At 38.8% G+C, this 18364-nt stretch overlaps 1 protein-coding gene across 4 annotated transcripts in view; it reads right to left on the bottom strand.

Annotated features, from left to right (window-relative positions):
• The window catches only part of TBL1X (transducin beta like 1 X-linked), a 200208-nt gene that overhangs the window by 142222 nt on the left and 39622 nt on the right, over nt 1-18364 (bottom strand). For all 4 annotated transcript variants that reach the window (XM_075428220.1, XM_075428236.1, XM_075428227.1 and 1 more), the window contains one exon: nt 2350-2422. The gene's annotated coding sequence lies outside the window, so the exon portion shown is untranslated. The remainder of the gene's footprint in view (nt 1-2349; nt 2423-18364) is intronic.

The raw sequence follows: 18364 nt of genomic DNA, 5'->3' as shown, positions 1-18364 counted from the left end.
AGAAACTCTTGCCCCAGGGCACTCAATTTCAAGTCTGAATGAGCAAATCTGTAGGTGATGCAGTAACTACAATAACTGGCAAATAATAAACTGGAAAAACACCTAAACTAGAGTAGAAGTCAATCCTATATTCATAAAGGATTAGACTACACAATTTAATTGGATTATCCCCATGTCTTATTTCAAGAGTTCTTGACTTCTGCCTTCCTCAAACGACAATTAAGGACAATTTTCAAGTAAAAAGTAACATAATGCTGACACGGCATCTCTGTCAAGGCAGAAGTCACTACACCTGCAAATCCTCAAGCCTGGCAGAATGACCACCTTTCTTTTGTCTGGGCAAGCTCCTGGCTCAGGTACACAAGCACAAAATTTAAACTATAATGCCAAAAAGACAGCAATTGCAACTGGAATTTCTAGTGGTGCCTTCCAAACAAGGAAACGGGAACAAGGCAGGAGAATAAAATACTCTCAAAATGAATAGCTGAGCTTATGTAGCACCCAAAACACAAAAGGTCAGGAAATACCTGTCTTTCATCACTGTCAAAAGCAATAGACTAAAATATGCAGAGCAGGACTAATAACACAGGAAATAAATGAAAACATTTGCTGTGTGTTAGTATAGAAGTTAAAAGAAACTAGGCGAAAACCTCTCTCAAAGGTCCCTGCTGGATTTAAAACAGAGCCGTTGAGCCAATTTTGACTTCAAAACATGCCATTATCATTTAAGAATACGGAACTTCTCTCCTTTAATAAATCTTACACCTGTTCGCTAGTCCACAGACCTAATTCCTAAAACTATGCACAGTGACCACAAGTATGAAAATGCATTATACTTGCAGGAGCCAGAACTTCAATGAGAACTACAAATGGCACAGGAAAGCAACCGGTTACTACTTATAATACAGTCTGCGGCATTATTTGTGATTCACTACCTAACTTAAAAATCAAAGAATGATAATAGTAAATGCTGTCACGATGAATTTCTGCACGAATTAAAAGTCTTATGTGTGTATAGCTCATAAAGCCTGGCATATTTTTAAGTTACATATTTAATTCTCTTTAAAATCAAAAGCAATGAGTGACATTTTTGTCTACTACTCTGCTGCAAAAAGATAAACACAATAAATGAAATACACTTTCTCATGCAGTGACGTGACAGATACCAATTTATAAATTCATGCATTCTGTACAAGAACATGATTAAACCACATCAAAGATTTGGAATAAAATGCACCAATAAAAAATTTCAACCAGATTAAATCAAGAGACTCTCAGCTGATAAGTAGAGTTTGTGAAGTTTAATGTAGATACCAGTAAGGATATTCAACTCACTGAAGCCTTTCAAAGCTAAACATAATTCTTTTAACATCATAAATGCCAGCAGGAAGAAAGTCTCCAGCTCTGGCAATTGTTTCAGAAAACTTAATTTACTTGCCCTTTATTACAAATATGTTACCAGTAAAAAGAAGTTTTGTGCTATACTATACTTATCTGCTCATTAATATTATGTGTATTTCATATACGAATATACACAAATAAGTAAATGCATTAAATAACACAACAAAGTACCTTCTTGATATGTAAAATACTTTACTGTAACCAGAATAATGCTTGGATTGCAAGGAAAGGAAGCTAGGTGGATAACTGAAAAATACTCTTCCTGTCTTTCCAGAAACCTGCGTAGACTGGGTTTGGGACTGCTGGGGATTTTCAGAGGCCTAGGAATGTCTGCCACATGCCCCGTCAAAGCTGATGAAGAGAATTATCCTATTTTACAAGCAGCTAATCCAACCATACTAATGGAAGCAAACCCAACCGAGATAATAGCTTTTGTCTCAAACAACCTGAAATGAGCATTCACCTTTTCCAAGACAACCATATTAGGCTATCACGAGGTTGTCTTCTCTGCCTTCATGCTCTGATGACCTCCTACTTAGCCCGGCCTCTTCCCAGGACTTCAGTCCTGCTGAATCTCAGTGCCTCATTATTATCACACATCCGCGAGATCAAGTTTAAGAAACAAAGAGGTTGCGCAACCTCAGAATTTAGTCTCAAGATAAATAACTGAAAAGGCAGAACACCAAAGTACCAAGAAATCCTGCATACATCCTACATTTAATTTTATGGAGGCTTTAAGGGTAGCAATAAAAAGCAAAACTACTGGAAAGCACTGAAGGCTTTATACAACACTCCCCTTCAGGCAGCTGTAGTTTTTCTAGTCTTTTTCAATGCAAAAGCCAAGGTATTGTCTCAAGTTTCGGACTGCAATTACGCAAGGAGATGCTAAAAAATGTTCAACAGTTTTAGCATTTCGTAAAGCTCATTTCCAGCGAAGCATTCACTTACTCAGGTGCAAGAACAGTCAAGCTCCCCAGTTGCCCACAGATTTTCCCTTCAGGCCAGTTTTATCCTTAGGTACCTGTGTACAATAAAAAACAAATCAATTCACATAACTCCTCTTAAGTTCATCTTTTCGTTGTATCAACTCTTCTTGCCCCAAATTGCCAGCAATTTAAAAATCCGGATGTTCACCTTTTCTAACAGGATTATTTCCAAAGAACTTGCTTAACCGGAAGCAAACTCAAAAGCTTTTATTCCCTGCAAAAAGTCAGGGTTTTATTTGACCAGTTCTATATATTTTATTTTTTTTTTTAGACTCAGCACAACCTTAATCGAAAGAGTTTTCTGTGAGAAACCTCATGTAAATTCAATCTAGTACAAGGTGGGACTGCATGATTCAAGTCTATTTCACCACTTGTTTTTAGGAGGACAAACAGACAGCACCACAGTTAAGGCTTTGTTGGCCACAGATTTAAGCTACCTTAAAACTTTACACGTGACAAGAAAATCCTACATATTCAGTTACCACTTTGAAAAGTGAAAGGTGGTTTGTGTACAGGTGCATTGTCACTTACGTTAAGGAGGAGCTCAAAAAATAAACTTATTCTGCTACTCCCTGGCGCTAGTATGAATTAAAGAAACATTTTCAAAATATGCTGTTCAGCCATATGGAATAAATTTTTGCAGACATACGGAGCTCAAATTAAGTAAGTGTGGCTTTGCCGACACAAAAGTCCACCTGCACATATTCAAATTTTCCAGAACTAGACCACCTAATTTAGTGCAGCCCATCTAACAATAACAGAGTAGAAAAGCAATGCATTTGATATGGCACAACTGAAACTAGTCTCTTTAAATAGTAATTGCAGCTTTACTTCTGACCATGGTCAGAATACAACCAGATTAGAAAGAAAACTAACATGGAATTATTTCCCCTAAAATACATCAGATTAAAAGAAAATTTTTTTTCATCTTCTCCATCACACAAGCAAATGCATAATTGCAAAAGTAAGCAAGGAACAGTTTTCAAAAGATTTCACCAGAAGTCAATGGAAATTAAAAAACTGACCGTAATTGTGCTTCCTAGTTTTTAAGTTTTCTTTTCACATTGTACATCCATGATAAATATATGGAAAGTGTGCATTGAAAATAAACAACCAAAACTGAAGAAGCTATATATACAGGCTAACATCATCACAACCCTAAAACCTTAAAATAAGAAAGGAGTCCAAAGAGAAGTAAACTAACAAATTTTTCAGGTAAGCACTTCAGAAGCCTCAGTTTTTATTTTTTGTTGATTGGGCTCCCTTGTTCATATCTAGTTTGTCTGGATTTTTATTAGGTGATGACATGCGTTGTTTTTCCACAGGACCCTGACCTCATTCAGTGAATACAGTAGCTAGAAAACTGAAAATCTACACATTAACTGAATGACGTATGTTCACAGCACAGAAAACACAATTCACTGCAGTCCCCTGAAAGGTATGTCGTATGATCCCCATAGACTGTGAACTTAAAGCATGACATTTTTGAATTAGGAGCACTACAAACTTCAGTGTTTAACCAGAGATTCCTCAAGTATTTATCAGAGTACCTAGCCTTACACAATACTGTAATTTTCTGGGGAAGCTGTATTCATCTGCCTTAACTAGGTGACACATCTTTCCTTTCCTGTAGCGCATTGCCCCATTCACTACCTGTCTTAAAAGTTTCTACAACAAATGAAAGCAAGTTTTCAAAGACCTGTCTCCTTTGGTGCATAGCCTTGTACACTCTGGTCCAGCAGAAAAGACCATGCAATTCTGAGATCACAGATTTTAGAACTATATCATAATGCACATGTCCAAGGCAGCTCAGTCAACATGTTCTAGACCTACTTTAATTTTTCACCTTCCCAGCTCTGCAGTACTTGCTTGTAACTCTAACAACACACTTCATAACAGCTTTCTAAGCTTGGTTTAATTTCCAGCTCTTTTAAAGACAGTAACATTAAAAAGGAGCAGCTCCATCTTGTTCAATACAGGTACACAGAGCCTCCCTCAAAACTTGGCCACCTCTCCTTCTCATCCAAGCTGTACCATTGCCAATCCTGGGGAGATGTGCCACCACCTCCATCACATTCCTCCTCCTCAGGTTCAGTCTCCTATTTCTGATCTCAGTCCTGCCTCCTTAGAGTAACTGCTTCGGACCAATCAACTTCATTGCACTATACAGTGCTCTGCCCCTGCAACCAGAACCTCATTTCCCCTTAGCTTCCAGCTGTCACATACCAGCTTTCCTCTTAATCTCAGCATTGTCTCCCAGTTTTCTGTCCCCCTCACAGGTCTACTAGCTCTTCCACACCGCTTTTCACCTTCCAATGGTTTTCCCACTGCTTTACTCTCCCACTCAGCCTCCTCCGTTTGCCTCTTGCTCTAGCGATTTTCAGATTTATTCTCAACAACCAACTCCCTATCTTTCCCGTATTTCCTTTCCTGGTTCCTACAGTGTCTCTGTGATTAGCGTGCCATAGCCACGGCTGCTACACTGTGTGCTGAACTCGTTTCCAATAACAGGCGTTAAAGAGATCTGTACAGAGGCTAATGAGCAGCAACACTGAATTTCAGGATCCCAGGACTTGGGCAGAAGACAAGCCAAACCAGCACTGTTGTCTGTGCAGAAGTAGAATTTTAAGCACTTAAATCCCTTGCTACTGAAAAACATAGACACCTATATACTTTGATGTCAAGGCACCTGTACGAAGGCTTTGTGGACTGTATGTATTTCAGTCTTGATGCTAGATTAACACCATCTACTCTCAATTAAAAAAAAAAATCATTCTACAAAGAACCCAAATAAAGTTAGATAGAGTCTAAATCCCAATCCACATTCATTCTACATTTCAGATAACAGAGAGAGTTACTAGTACTTCTTTAAGTCATTCTTTCTGAAGACAAATCAGCCCTTATTAAGTACTGGGGGGAGGAGAGAGGAATGGTTTTTAATTAAGAACAGGGTTTTCTTGGCACTGGTTACCAAGGATAATGTGCTTATCTTTATTCCACTGGAAGAAAGTAGGTGATAGCATACCTTCATCTATTTTTTGCCAGAAAGTATGAACCAACCAAAGCAATCTTCCTGTCCTCTTTCAAACAGCCCCGGCTTTATTTTTTTTTGGGGGGTGGGGGGGTTGCTTACGGGGTTAAGGCTGAATTTAAGATGACTTTATATAGTTAGCAGGGGCTAATTCCCCCAGGGTGTAAAAAACCAAAGCAAATTAAAAGACATTAGATTTATTGTATAAGTCCTATTTTTAGAATAGTTTCAATATTTGGCTTGGTAACAACAGAGTTTGTATCAACAGAGTATGAACTAAAGCAATACAAACAGAAGTCAGAATTACATAATAAATTCAAATACAATGAGAATATAATTAAAAACATTCTTCCCACCTTTGAATACACAAAAATAGTTCTTTGGATTACCTCATGACATCACCCTTATTTGTAACAGGCATCTATTGAAAAGAGGCAACACAAACCTTAGCACAGATTAGTTGATCTCAGCTTCTTGGTATCATTGAAAACTAACAGCTGGCCGTAGGATTGTTCCTAACATGGATTTACATATCAGTATCCTGAACTTGTCAGCTCTCCCACTAATCTGCCCTTCTACCTAATTTTTTATTTTCCCATATTTTATCCATTCTCCTACCTCACACAACTCCTCCTCCTCCATTCATCTCCCTGCGTTTGTTCCTTGCTCTTCCCCATAATTTTCTCACTGAAATACAACTCAAGTTTCAAATAACGAAGAACGTAGTTGCCTTTCTGCACAACATAATCACTACTTCAGGAGCACAACCCACGTGCTGCAAATGGTGCAGGAGCTTTCCCTGACCTTTAATACAATTCATGACTGGTGTATCAGAGAGGCGAATGTAAAAGAAAATACTAAATTGGCGTAAGTGAAAACTTTAGATTAATCTCTCACACTACTTTTGCAGTTAGCTTTCTAAGATTTCTAATTTCGTTTGGTGTAACCTGTATGTTGATTGCCCAGAAGGTAGGAGTTCTGGAAAAACAAAAATCTAGAAGGGTCACAGTGGATTTAAAGCTGGATCAGTTGTCAATTGTTATCCTCAGCTTATTCTCAGTATTATTCCCTCTTCTTCCAGCCCCACCTCATTCAAACGCAGTGTCACATTTTCATGGCACACTTAACAAGCCATTTTGCTTCATGTGCTGGTGAACTTCTCTGTGCTTAAGCCTTGTGATTCTTTCCCAAGGATAGCATTTGCATTATTTCTAAATAGTGCAAAAAGTCGCATAGCTTTTCTTCATTTTTTAATTCTGAGCCATTATACTTCCCCTTCTCATGATGATAAAACAGTAGTCAATCACATCACAGCTTTTCTCTAACGGAGCCACAGATTCAGGCTCCTCTTCCATCAAATGCTACTCCATCCCTTCAAAGTGACAACAGCGGTCTCAGTTCTCTCGTCTACCTTTGTGCTCTCCTGCCGTCCAAAATCCTACTCCTCCCAAACAACTGCTGGAGTCTGTTCCTCAATCCCTAATGTGACACACGCTGAAATGCTGAGGAGGCTGCCCAGTGTGTGCCTGGGTCTGCAAGCACATGTGAGAGAGCAGGAGCAAGCACTCATTCGGTAGAGGAAGGGAGGCAGCCTTTCTTCAGGGTGAAATTTTCATATGTAGCCCGGGAGGTTAAGCTCTAGGATTCTCACAGCCTGTAATAAAACCTGTCCAACTGAATCTCCTTCTCGATTTAAAAAATCTCAGCCTCCACTGAAATGATGTAGATTCAGTGAAGAAAGCAGATATCCCTCCTACGCTGCTACTGTGTTACTTACTGACTGGCCATTTAGTGATAGCATACTTTACTTCATGAGTACAGATGAGAGATTCAGTGCTAGAAAACGTCTGCTAAAGAGGAATTTCTATTATACTTTGATTCTTCCAACACTGAAACTAAAAAGAAAATGTAACTCTCTGATTTATCCAAAATAAAGACAGCAGACTGAAGTTATTTTTTATATTTAAATAACAAATGATGGAAAATATTTATGTACACTACAAGGCAGCCTTTCAACAAACGTTTTCTGTGTCCAATATATAAAAATTAAGTCTAAATGCAGGATCATCACTGAATGTACTATTTACAAATAAATCAATCACTCATTCCTCTGTTAAGCCACACTGCGTTAAGTAAACTTTAATGCTGAATGTGGTATCTAATTATGTTTATTTGACCCCAAATCCAACACAGAAATAAAAGTGTTCAAAATACTTGGATCTTGCTGATAAGTACTCAACATTGGAAGGTACGTGTCAGGATAATCTAAGATGGTATTTATCCTTGCTTCTTCTGAAGAGATCTCAAAACAGTCCCACGAATAAATTTAATGTTGTACTATCTCTTGTTCTTCAGTTTCATATACTGCCTGCTACTGTTGAAGGTAGAACGAGATTCAGTGATCCTGGCTCCCACCCCCAGTACAGCCTGACCCTGCAAATCCACCACTATCACATCCCAAGCAGGAAACAGGACTGTCGACAAATCATGCCCTTGGAACTAGGCTTCAAAACCCAAATAATCCAACCTCAACTTATACAGAAGCCAATTCTCACTGGTCATCCCAGACATTTCTCAAAAGTTCGCACCCTGAGCCTCTCCTATTCATCAGCATACTCACATTTGTTTGCTGGTTAGGATAACGACAACAAATATCTGTAACTATTAGTGTAGATTGATGGTGAATTTCTCAAAAAAAAAAAAAACCAACCTCACACTGGTAAACTGACCAAAAAGCCATAAAACTAATTTCAGTATTTGCCTCCATTCACTTTTGGGAACCCTTCTCCTCTGTTTGTTTTCTCTTCCTGCTCACAAGCTCCTGGCATCCATAGTACCCAATGTGTTTACATTCCAGTTTCCATCACCAGTGACATGAAAAAGACACTTCATTCACCCATACATACCTCCTTGCCAGAAAGGTCAAGACAATCATTTTCCCCCACAAATTACCCATACGAAGCCAGAAATCACCCCATGCGTACTTCATCACATTAAAAAGTGCCTGTGTCTCCCCAAAGTCCCCAAGACTGAAGGAAAATAATGATTCTTACCATCTAATGGTTTCCCAGCATAGAAAATTTACCAATATAATGGTGACAGAATCACACACTGCACGAATTTAAATCTTCCATGAAGCGGTCTGGGTTTGGTGTTTTTTTGTAATAAACAGGTTTTTCGCCTAACAGCCTTCATCCAAAAGAAGCCCAGCTCACCTTGAAACATCTTTCTCACTAGCATAAGAAAATTATAGCATGATTGCTACAGCAATTATAGTCTGGCTGATGCTAGTTAAATTGCTTATACAGTCTGGTCCTAGAACTTCTCAGCAAACAAGTGATCTGGGTTTATACTTTGTACAGCCTAAAACCAACACAGTTAACATTTCTTTGATCCTTGAGCTTCACACTTCAGAGCGCTGCGGGAGAGGGGAAGTGCTGGAGGCCTTATAGTTTCAGGAACCGTTAATTATAGGAACTCGTCATGAAGGGCATTGCTAGAAGTTCGCTTCAGACCATCTGAAAGTACTAGAGATAATCCGATGGTTTAAATATAAACAGCACAGTTGCTGGCACGCAGTTGTCCATGAGAGACAAGGTCTCAGTGCATTTTTTTTTTTCCCCCAGACTGACAATCCACAGTGTTGAACAGGAAAGAAAACTACCACAGTATAAGCCCCTTCCATTAAAATGCATTCTCTAGCATATTATTTGTGTTTGATCTCAAAGTAAATTACAAATCACTTCCATTGTTTTAACTGTCTACTATACTATAATTATTATGGCTAAAATTGTCAAAAGATTGGCTATTAAATTTAGTCAGCAAACTTACACGTACATCTTCTGAACTCATTTTTTAAACAGAATTCATCCTAAATGGTAGTTACAGTCTTTCTATAGGAAAAAACAAAAGTGACATTCAGCTGGCCCCAACTGTAAAATTAATGAACTATTCAAGATTATTTGTCTCCTTTTCAAATTATACAGCAAGTTATTGGTAGAAGCAGGAAGACTATCTTACTTGACTAGTTCACTTTCTTAAGAGTTCTCCACTGCCTAACAATGCATTTTATAAATACTTAGGTTTACATTATGGCGGTTCCCTATAAGAATCAATTTTTTTTTTTTTTATGACAATAGTCACCTAAAGCATAGAGTCCTTTTCACAGTCAGCTGAATGTTTGGTAGCACAATATGGCCTAATCCTAAAAAACACAGTAAGCCAGATTTTACTTTTTCATCTGACCCTCCAATGAAATGCTGAAAAGAAACTTTCTCTTTAAATCCTGTCCAGAACAAAATCTAGAAAGCTGTAGCCCATTCTTTACCAGCTGTTTTTTCACTTACTAATTTAAGAACAACACTTCTTCCTGTTACACACTTCACCAGGAAGCAGCTATGCCATGAATGTGTTATAAAGACTACACATCTCTTGGGCTGCACAGCCTTCTGAAAAACAAGACAACCTCATGGAAGTGCTGCTCTCTGTCATTCTGGTTACTTAATTCAATACCAAAGTTAGAGCCTGTGAAAGAATTTCACATCCCATCCTCTTTCTGTATTTCCTCTTTCAACCTGAGGCCTTTGATGATATGCTGATTTCCCTGTAACTCCACTTTCTCACAGAAATGATGCAAATGCAAAGGCAGAGGGATAACTGAACTGTGCATATCACTTACTAAGAACAATCATTCTGGGGTAGGGGAGGAGGCAAATAAATATACCCTTCAGACAACATGACAGCAGACCTTCTCTGCACCAAACAGCAAAGTTTGAGCAGCAGAAAGAATGTAACACTTTGTCTGGCTCACCAACACGGCATTTCAATGTGTGCCTCAGCCTAGTTCAGACACGGGATGGTCCCTTCGGGATGGATGTACAACTGCAGGCAACCACGTGATGAATGTTCAGTTCTGAAGTTTCCGTACTGTATCTGCTCCATGTACCCTAAACACCACAAAACACTTCTCGATACCCTACAAAAGGCAAAACCGCTACAAGCAAGGCTATAACTACGGAACACTATAGAGGCAGAGACCGAGCTTGAGGGCACTGTTTATATCCTATGTCTTTTTAATAGCCGCATATCTTTTTAACAATTGCCATGTATCAGCTTCTCCTAAATGATCACAGAAGTGGACCATGCATCACACGACAAAAAGGGATAAAAATACCTACTACCTATTTTATCCTCTGTTTTCCAAGGGAGAGGCATTCATTCCTGATTCTAGACCTTGTAATTGGTTCCATGGTGATGTGAGAAGATAGCGGGTAGAACAGGGAACAAATAAAATAAGTTGTTACTAAAGGGCTTGGGAGAAGAGCAGAAAAAACATACTTCTTATCCACAAGCAACCACTGGAAATGCTGAAGCACATTGGTAGTGCCAAATACATATAATGAAAACAAACAGTTTCAGTCTTCCTTCAGACTCCTTGGAGACCTCAGTACTTCAAATCTAAAGCCTCGTCTCATAATTTAACTTTCTATAGCTGTTCCAGAACAAAATCTCCTGTGCAGTTTACTAAACTAGGGCTTAAAACTGTTCAGATTCTTTGTCCCATTGTCCCGTTCAGAAGAAATGGTGAAGGAAGTTCTTATAATTTCTCATCTAAATGAATTCAGGACCGATTTATAATATCAATACCAGAAAAAATGGTTATACTTTAGCTGAAACAGTTCTTCGTTGCTGATGTTTACCCACAAATTTATGTACAAAGAATAGCTTTACCCCTCCTCAACCTTCACTTGACTAAGCTAAATGACAAAAGCTTTCTGATTTGCTCTTTGAAACACAAATACTCTGTTGTAAGTCTGATCAGCCTAGTAGTCTGTCTTTGCACCTGTTCCAATTTAAGTCCATCTTTCTGTTCACTGCAAGGGAAGAGCATCAGACACAATATTCCAAATGAGGTCTCAGGAAGGCTTTGTGAAATGTTATTAGCATTTCTCCCTCTCTCTACAAAAATATCACATCTAATGGATCGTAGAAGCACATTAGCCTTCTTCACAGCTGCATCATACTGATGGCTTAGAGCCATCTTAGTGGCATTATCACAGCACTTTACCTAACTCAGACCACTACAACCATTAAATCATCTACACAACAAACTATGATGCTAACAGATGTTCTTCTCATTTTAAATATTTGCATACTGAGATAGAGATTAGCGTGACCTGACTGAGACCAGACACCAGGGGCTTGCAGAGCTGAATTAGCAACTGAGACTTTCTGATTCTTAATCCTAAATATACACCTCCAAACACTAGCAGCAAACAGACGAACTACACAGCGCACAGTAACAAGGCTACTCCTGTTACTCTACATCTAATGCCTGTCCCTGCACTCAAAAGCCATTTCTAAACAGATGGTTATAGATGGCCGCTTCTCTCCTCTACCGTGCAATTGCATTAGCCTGCTCAGGAGCCACACAGAGGATACCCAGAAAGGCCAAACCTCCACCCACCTTGACACGGGGGTGGCCTCCCCACTGTTTGCTCTCATGTTCATGCCCTCAGCTGGCACCGAAAGTGCCTTTTTATGGTGATCCCATCTAGACAAGCCTCTAGGTGTTAGGCCACCTCCTCCCACACATACCTGCTTTTAGTTGCCAGAGCAAAAGCTGCTTGACTACAACCACTTCTACCAACATTTTAAAATTCAGATCATACTGAAAGTGACAGCTCACAATAAAAAGACAAAAAATACAAAAATGCAGGAGCACAAATTCAAAGAATAATGATGGACAATGGAGCTGACTCGTACCAAGCAAACAGCTTGGCGGTTCCTACACAAGGCAGTATTGTAGCTACTCCCATTATAGTGTTAATTTCACAATCACAATCAAATACTCCTAATGCTACTAATAAAAACCTATCTTTGTGAAAAGTTTGCCCCAAACATGAACATTACTAGAACTAGACAGAACATGAATTACTTTCCCTTAAAGCTGAGGATCTCTTAATTGCCTCAAAAATGCCATGCATATTTCGTAGTCACATTCTAAAAAATACTTTTTCTTCCAAACAACCAGCAGAGCCAGCACTGTTCTCTGAGCTGAGACATGGGAGTCTTTTTCTGCAAATAAAGAAAACATTCTAGTCATGCGACACACTACCACTTTTCCTCAGAAAATAAATAACCTAGTTATACTTGAACTTGGTTTCTCTTTTTTCACCCATTATGACATGTATACCTTAACCTCTTCCCATTTAAAACTGCAGTATGAGTTGTCCTCCACAGATGAACGTATTACTGGTAAGGAAATCAGCTCACAAATATCTACAGCAGGTGGGATGACTTGTGCTAGTACCTTGAGGTTTAAAAGTCAATGTTAATAAGTGTTGAACTAAAATGAAAGAGCATAGCTGCGCAAAGCCTCAAGCATTACCTCACAGAACCTGAAGATTAATATAACTCACTACATCACTTCTACAGATGAAATATATATACATGCTAGATATTTATGTTTTCAGAGCATTTTCATGCATCACTGAAGGAAGGTATGGACCAGAAACAACTGAATTGAGATGACGTAGCATGTTACCGCTGGTCAGTTGAGCTGAGCCAGTTACAACGAGGGGTAGAGATTTTTCACAGTTAACTAACTGTCCAGCAGTGGGAAAAAAAAAAAATAACTCAAAGGTGGCTTAAGAGCATGTCTTTTACTTTACAACTGAAGGGACGAAAAAACCATCACATGGCCAGTTACGTCAAGCCTGAGGATGAGCTGTCTTACACGAAGCTGCAGTAACACCCAGCATTTTGTTAATCTGCAGTAGCGCAATTTGCCCCAGGCTGTAAAGATGGTTTTCTGACCTTTGTGCCACATGCACTCATTAGTTAGATGAAAATGAATCAATTTGGCCCTCTTGATTTTGATAATGGAAAAAGTTATGCTTCACTGAAATGGCAGATAAATATGAGGCACAATCCTGGTTAGGTTCTTGGTCTATGACACCTGGAATATAAAATACACACACTTTTCACTGAGTGCATGCTTGACTTATTCTAACAAAAAGTAAGTAATCTGAAAACCAGGACAACTATATTCTGATGTTTGCAGTTGGGATCTACATAAATAATATTTATATATTGAAATTTCAGAGTTCATAAACCTGGTAAAACAGAAGAATATTTTTTATCTCTAATATGGAATGTCCATGCAGAAAACCATAATGATTTCAAGATTATTTCAAAAATCGCTTTTATTTGAATACAAATGCTTGTATGTCTTGTAAAGTCCCACCAGCAAAATCCACTCACATTCCTAGTTGGAAAGTGCATATGCCAAGATACATTTGCAAATAAGGCATACAGTTTGCATTAATACAAATACATACTGAAATCTTTGTATGTATACATGGTGAAAGAAACACTGCCATTTGCAAGCAAAAATGAGCAGGCAGTGTTTCAAATCGACAATGTGTTATGGTGCTATCAGGAAGGACATGAATTAAAGTGATTTACAGCAAATTATCCGTACTGGCCAGGGATGGTACACGGTTATGAGATTAAATTAAGAAAGTTTGCATTGCTGCCTTATGGTGCTTGATCTTTCAATTAACATCTCAAGAATACTGAATTATCTATACACAAGCACCTGAGAAACAGGTTTTCTAATTCACAAACCACTTGAACACATTCAATGATCATCACTACTTCCATTTCCAGTCACTAAATCCCACTCATTGCTTCTGACTGACTTCACCCCACTTTACCTTTTAATCTTCAGAATCTCACGTATCAAAGCTATCCGAGAAAGAAAAAGGAAAAGCATAGGCCCAACACAGAGCCTGTGGCTATGTTAAAGAGCCTCACCCCCTTCAAATTCAAGGAATCTAAAGCTCCTAAACATACGCTTATCTACAGCACACTCCCTTCTAGTGGAAAGTAAGATTATCTTACGATGAAATGTATTTTGTGAATGCGGCGCACATCTATTTGTACAATGTGAGAGAAAGTATAGGTATGACACAGGATTAGGACTCAGCATATGCAAATGTCATGTGGGATAATAACCTGCAAACCAGAAACGATACAGTGTAGTTAATGGCCACTAAAAGGAAGCAATAAACTACAGAACAAGTATTCAAAAAAAATTTTACAAGTGGTATTTTACCAGGTTGGCTGGGGACATCACTTCAGTGATACTTGTGGCTTGAGTTTCCTAACTCTGATCAATTTACAGTAAAATTAAATTTGTTCAGAAGATCAAAAGCAAAACACACAAGACAAGAACTACTTCCCTCAAATTACTGTCTTGCATTTTGCATCAAAGCAACACCATAGGCAATTAAGATTTCCTAAAACTACTCATGCCACACATACCCACTGAAGTTCTCCATACAGAGCAACCAGCTTGCCACTCAAACACTGGGCAGTGGACTATAAACTAGGTCTCCCATCTTTCTTAGGACATTCATGACATCGCAGTGAAAATATTCAGTATTACCAATTCAACTAACATCACAGGTGACGTTTGGCAAGGTTGCCCACATTCAGAGTTTGAAACCAAACCATGCTGAGCTTCTACATCATGTAAATCTAGCCTCTTAGAAACGCTCTACAGCTGAGTACAGGGAAACACACCGAAAGTACAGGGGAAGTTTCCACAGAACAGAGTACCCGATATTTAACACACAAAGTTGGATGTGGAAATACAAAGTTACAGTTTTGTTACAAGATCAGCAGAAATATTTGCACTACTTAGAAACTGAGTAACTCCTAATATGAATGGGCTGGACCTAAAGACCCTTTGACACAGTTCCAGCCAAACAGTGCAGTATTTTTTGTTAGCATCTGAGAGCCAGAGTACTGAACCAGGCTAATCTAATGGAAAGCAGAAAGTATGTGTGAAAGAATAAATTTTTTTTAAATACAATTTTATATTACTCATGTAGAAGCTAATGACAAAGAAGTAATTTTAAAAAGGTAATTTCATAGGAATTTTATCTATGTACATTTTATTTAATAGACCCCTGTGGTGCATGTCAGACTAAGCAGCCCAGTCAAGACCTCTGAAAATTAGTCTACACACAAGAAGTCTACATAGTAAGACTTCTGAAAAGCTTTGAAAAGAAACACTTCGGAGAATTCTTACTGTTTCTGATAAGGCACATAGGAGTACTTTCTCCTGAAGTAATTCTGTATATATGAAGATAAATCAGATTTTAAAGCTGTCAGACATGTTCACACTTCTGAGAGCCAGCGATTCCACTCATGGATTTCTCACCATGTGCAAATGAGTCACTATTCACCTCAGCAATCTCCATGTTAGTAAAAATGCTTATCTGAGCAAGTTTCATGCATGTATTGGTGCTTGCAGGATCAGGTTTTTGGTTTGCGGTTACCTGACATAGGGGTCAAACATCTATTCAGAGAAATATTGGCCAGAAAAGGTTATGTTATCTAGTTAAAGCCACAGAAAAATGATGCAAGATACTAATTACTTACTTGAGGACCTCTATGCCTTCCTGATGACCAAGCATGCTAATGGCAGCCTACATCACAATTTTCCTAAACATCAATATAACAATAAAACAACTCATGCCATCTCAAAGAGCTACAACTCAGTGCAATTAACACCAAAGCATCTCTTACAGGTATTAAGTTCACAGAAAACCCTGGCAAATAACTTAAGATACTTACACACAGAAGAGCTTTAAAAAGGAGATATTTCCAGTCTTCCTGAAACATCACCTGCACTAGTGACTACTGGCTAGACGCTGCTCTGAGTCAATTCCACCCAATCTCAGATACTAAGTCAATGTTAGAATACTTAACATAGTAGCAAAAGATAGTGAAAAAAACAAGTCAATGTATTGTTTTCAGGTAAATTCTATCGAGATCAGGAAAGGCAGATGTGAATCAGGATACCCACACTAATTTCAACATACAAAGAACACTGACCTTTTTCAAGGGAAACTGATTGAAGTAAAAGCAATTACCAATGATATAATTTTTCCCCATTAAAATCACTTCTTTTAAAACCTTTGAATATTTTTAGTACATTATTTTTACAGACTTTTTTTCAGCTTTGGATTCCCATCTTCTAAATTTCCTCCTCTGAAAGACACAGAGAAAACAGGAAGTGAACAAAATGCTTAGAAACAGAGTAAGATAGAAATTTTAATCAAGGGTTTAAAATTTCTATCCTAGTAAGTCCCAAGGAATTTTTTTTCCTATCTTCAGCTATTGTATCCTTTGCAGAAAGTATTTCTGCATGTTGTCAGAACAGCCCCTATCAAAATTTTGCAGTCTCACAGTCATGTTGACCCTGTCCAGTTCGAAGGAAAGAACGGGTGAGTTGACTTGTGTTCAACACACAAGCAGAAACCTTAACTATACCTGCACAGAGCAAACCAAAGAAAGAAACCCCCTTATTAAAGGGATGGTAGCACCACGTGACACCATAGTTGCAACTATAATCAGTTTCAGAATAACAAAGGGATCGTCTTCACCTCAAAGAGTGCATGTATTGTGGCTAAGATCTTACTGGGCAAGTAGAAACGGAGAAATCCCTGTGATCTCTGATGTTCAGCTTTCCACACGTTTTCATCCGCATTGCAACAAGTCTATGTCAGCTACATGTCAGCTCCAGAGCTGCTGCAGAACTCCAATGACTTCAGGGTTCACCTCTTCCTACTGTGGCCCCCATTTATAGAGGACACACTCACAAAGAGCCACAGTTTCTCCAGTGATGTACTCTGACAGCAGGTGGTTGAGCCCCGTAAGACACTGCCTGCCATTCATTACTTATGAGCTCTTCAGAACAACAAAAGTGCAGTCGGGGAGAGTATTTGAAGAGAAAATGCAGATTCAGTCAGCGGCCATGTGAGATTTTGAGCATCCTACATGAAACGAGCACTGCTTTACATATTTCAGCACTGCTGTTTATGAAGACACAGTATGTGTTTATACAGGACCACCTTAATCCCAAATGAAAGGCAAATATGAGGTACCTGTAAACATCATTAACACTGCCGCATTAATGATCACAGATTTCAAAAAGCAATAGCAGTTCTGACCAAAGGGCTATCCTGACACAAAAGCTTTTATTTTCAGATCAGGCCAAGTTAAGAGCCTATCTTTGTCTCTCAGCAACACAAATATTGTATACGCATTCCTATATTTAGCCATCCCATGCACTAGATTAGAAGCAGCAGCTAGATACTGTCTGTAAAAGAGTAATTTTCCTGACTTCAACATAAACCAAAATAAGCCATGGTGGAGACAGGGAGGAGGTAAGTTTTCCTCTTCCAGTCATTTAATCCTTTGTTTCCTCTGTTCCTAATACAAGCCTTGACAAAGGCAATATAACACTATCACATTATTTTGAGTGCAAGGCTTTCAGCTGTTTTGGTAATGAATTATATGCCAAGGGTTCAGGGAATCTTGGAAACTGAAACACACACAAGGTTTTTGCCACCAGTCTTCTCTAATTAGCAGCTCTTTATGGACCATCAGCACATAATTTCAGAATGCTGAGAGCCTACAATATACACACGATACACTGAAGTGAAGCAGAGATCCCAAAATTGCTAGCCCTCCAAGGCAGAAACCAAAATATGACCCGATTCCAACATGGAGTTCAAGTAACAGATAACGGACAGATTTCTGAGGCAAGCAAGCAGCTGAAAACTCTTCTATCTGCAAGAAGCCCCTGCTAAAGCCCAGGAACACCCAGCCTTGAACAAAACTGACAAGGCAGCCTTCTCCTACCCCTGCCATTCCCCAGCAGTGGGGACAGGAGTATCTGGCAGCGATCCCCCAGGCCACCAATCTTTCACTACGTTGCACCATCTAAAAAATGTATCTTCTGGGTATAAACTAGAGTAAAACTTAGACCGCCATGAATTAAGGTTACTAAAGAAATTGCACAAGAGGAGTTTGCTGCCTGGAGTCCTGACTCTCCACGTGGTACATCTGCTGCTCCAGCCAGGTT

The sequence above is a fragment of the Opisthocomus hoazin genome, chromosome 1 (assembly GCF_030867145.1).
Source record: "Opisthocomus hoazin isolate bOpiHoa1 chromosome 1, bOpiHoa1.hap1, whole genome shotgun sequence".
NCBI classification, from domain to species: domain Eukaryota; kingdom Metazoa; phylum Chordata; class Aves; order Opisthocomiformes; family Opisthocomidae; genus Opisthocomus; species Opisthocomus hoazin.
Note: the sequence above shows the minus strand (reverse complement) of the source record. Positions and strands in the feature narration are given on the sequence as shown.